This window comes from Microtus ochrogaster, unplaced genomic scaffold (genome assembly GCF_000317375.1).
Source record: "Microtus ochrogaster isolate Prairie Vole_2 unplaced genomic scaffold, MicOch1.0 UNK2, whole genome shotgun sequence".
Classification (NCBI taxonomy): Eukaryota; Metazoa; Chordata; class Mammalia; order Rodentia; family Cricetidae; genus Microtus; species Microtus ochrogaster.
Genome location: NW_004949100.1, coordinates 11,481,935 through 11,485,742, shown reverse-complemented (window position 1 = coordinate 11,485,742; position 3,808 = coordinate 11,481,935).

Sequence of the window (3,808 nt, the reverse complement as noted above, 5' to 3'; positions counted from 1 at the left end):
ACAGGGTTTCTCTGTGGCTTTGGAGCCTGTCCTGGAACTAGGTCTGTAGACCAGGCTGGTCTCGAACTCACAGAGATCCGCCTGCCTCTGCCTCCCTAGTAAGTTTTTTTCTTTCTTCCCAAGATGCTATGATAGTATCTTCTAACAATCATATTTTGGGTTAAAAAATGATATCAAGTTTCAAAGCATAGTCTGTTCTGCTTTTAGTTACAAAATAAAAGTTTCTCATCTAAATGACATTGCTCTAAATGTAGTTCCCACAAAGAAAAGTAATATTATGAAAAATTGCTCCAGAATTTTTCCCACTTATGTCACATTCAAAGTTATTTTGTAACTGAGTATACTGAAAAGATAATATAGTCAAGTTACTTGTTTATGAAATAAAACACGTATTTTGGGCATGTGCCTTCTTCATTAGATGGGGTGTCAATGAAAAAGCTACACTTATTTCAATCAAAGAATTCTATATTTGATTATGTGGAAAGTTTGGGAGATGGAAACTCAATTAATTCATCAGACTCTGCTAATACACTTTACGGCAATTCCTACATTGCCATTAGAACACAAAATTTTTCAAACTGGTGATGAGGAAAAGAATGCTTTTATTTTTTATATCTCTTATTTTAAAAGACATTTATATTTTTATTTATTATTATATTATAGTATATTATTTATATTTTCTTTTTAGAATATAAACTTAATAAGAGACAAAATTCTAGAAATTATAAAGGAGTGTTACTGATTTAGTATTGTCCCTTCTGAAGATTTCAATGCTGAAGTCCAAATCCTCAGTATCTTGAAGTATGATTGTATAGATGAGGTATGTCTTGCTTTGTTTTAGATGCAATTTCAATATGTAGCCCAGGCTACTCCGAATCCACCTGCTGATATTATATGCATATGCCATGTGTGTGCCGTCTCTCGTACCACAGAGACAGGGCTTTTAAAAATTAGCTTTCTATAGCTATGAAGAGACACCATGATCACGGTAGGTCTTATAAAGGAAAACATGTAATTAGGAGGCTTACATTTTCAGAGGTTCAGTTCATTGTCATCATTGTGGGACATGGCAGCCTACAGGCTGACATAGTGCTGGGGAGGTAGCTGAGAGTTCTACATCTTGATATTCAGGCAACAGGAAGTGAACTGTATCACTGCGCGCGTGACTTAAACATATATGAGACCTCAAAGCCCACCCCCACAGTGACACATTTTCTCCAACAAGGCCACACCTGTTACAAGCTGCAACATCGTACAGTAATTGCTCAATCATCTTTTCACAAGTGAGTTATCAGAACCAAGGGATCTGATAAAGGTTAAATTAAAGGGCAAGGCTTTTTGGCATTACTGCTTTGTGAAAAAGTTGCTGTCCTGTGCTGGAGATTTTTCAGTGTGGCTGACTTCCCTTCTGTTACATATGTGGGAATTAATTTCCTCAGTTCAGAATTGTTTTCCCCTAGCTGTGTGTGAAAACAGTTTCTCACTGCCTGGTCTCCATTCCCCTCCTCTAGGTAAGCACAGAGATTTGCCTTCCCGCAATTATCTTTATCAGCAGGGGTTTTATTTAGAGTATTTAGAGTCAAGGGAAGAACATTCCATTTAAGATAGTCACAGGTCTCCAAGGGTACAGAATTACCTGCCCAAAGCTGCTGATCTGGTTTTACCCCCACTTAAAAGATTCTTAATTCTTTCTGCTCACTTTCACTGATGATTTTAATTCAGGAAATTTATGGCTTCTGTTTTACTCTCAAGGACAGCAGGAGATACTTAACTGTTACCACAGAAAAACTTTCTTCCCCCCTGGAACTACAGACACACATTGGCCCACCACCCAGAACAGCTGATAACAGCCTACCCCAGAACTGATAATTTAGAGGCCTGGCTCTCCCCCTTTGACTTTACAGTTTAGGTGTGTAACTCCGAACCTGTAGGCCTATAGAAATTGCTGCGACTAGCCAGGTGGTGGTGGTGCACGCCTTTAATCCCAGTACTCAGGGGCAGAGGCAGAAGGATCTCTGTGAGTTCAAGGCCAGCCTGGTCTACAAGAGCTAGTTTCAGAGCTGGCTCCAAAGCAACAGGGAAACCTTGACTCAAAAAAAAAAAAAAAAAAAAAAAAAAAAAGAAGGAAGGAAAAAAAAAAAAGAAACTGCTGCATCTGGTGTGTGTGCTATCTGTTCAAGAGCCAAGGCTTCAGCCTGGCATTGGTGGCACACTCCTTTAATTCCTTCCAGCCCTGAAGCAGGCAGATCTTTGTGAGTTCAAGGCCAGCCTTGCCTACAGAGCTAGTTCCAGGATAGGCTCCAAAGCTACTGAGAAACCCTGTCTCGAAAAACAAAAACAAACAAAACAAAAAAGATCCAAGGCTTCTCCCTGATTGTTTAAGTAGGTTGCCTGGTTACCTGATTCTATGCATGCTAGGAGAGTAAGAAAGCAGTGCACTAGAAATAAACTTTATAACCACCTAAAAATGTAGCACTGCATACTAACCTTCCCCTCTAGAATTCCCTGATGATTTAATTCCTTTCTTATCTAACTTTCTCCATTAAAGAGTTCACCCGACTTCAACTAGCCACTCCCACCATTGCAACCACAAATGTGTGTATGTGGAAAACCCTTATCTGATTTTCTTCTTCTGTGGTTTTGGAGCCTGTCCTGGAACTAGCTTTTGTAGACCAGGCTGGTCTCGAACTCACAGAGATCTGCCTGCCTCTGCCTCCCAAGTGCTGGGATTAAAGGAGTGCGCCACCACCGCCCGGCCTGATTTTCTTTAGGGCAAAATAATTCCTGCCCTGGAACCTGCTAGGGCTGGGGAATTGCTGGGTTTAAGGATTTATATTACTAGGAACATTTGTAACAAAAAAAGAGAGAGAAGAATAAAGAAATGTGGACAGACTATTCCCATTGTGAATAGACTTCTTTACCCTCAGAATTTTAACCCCCCTACACACTTATTGTGGAAATCTTTTCTTGAACCCTGAGAGGGCTACCCTAGGAGCTGGACTTTTAGAGACCTCGTTATACACCCACTCCAACAAAGTCACACCTCCTAATAGTGACACTCCGGTGAACCTACAAGGGTCAGTTACATTCAACCTACCACAATAAGGTTATATGGGTGCACCCTATATATGATTGAGATTCTTATAATAATGGAATTTGAAAACAGACATGTGGGTACACAGAAGAAAGACAAGGTGTAGTCACAATAAGAAAATGGCCTGTGTTTTGTTTATGGCAACCATCACAATAGAATACAAGGAGCTTTTAACTTTATCTTCAGTGAGGATTAAAAAATACGTAACGTATGCTAGACACTATGGAGAAGACAGGCATTTAAATATTGGTTTCATTTCTTAGAATACTCAAAATTAGGCCAGATGTGATGAGACATTTGTAATCCCAGAACATGGGAGATAGAGACAGGAGAATCAGGAATTCACGGCCATCCTTAGCAATACAGTGATTTTTAAGGCCTGCCAGACTGCAGAGACATTGTCAACAAACAAATAAAAAAAAATCAAGGAAAGTTCACGTCTGGTATAGTGGTGAGCTCCTTTAATCATAGTTCTTGGGAGGTTTCTGTGAGTTCAAGGCCAGCCTGATCTACAGAATTATGAAGATTGAAGGCCATGTTTAAAATAAACAAAATGAATATGGAGCTATATTTTCATGAATTATTTATTAAATGAAAAAGAAAATTGAGTTTTCATTTCACATGTCTAAAAGAGATTCACAACGTCTGCTTGAACTATATTCAAGAGGTAAATGTTTGCCTTCCGAGAAGGGATTAATGGAAAGTCATTTTTCT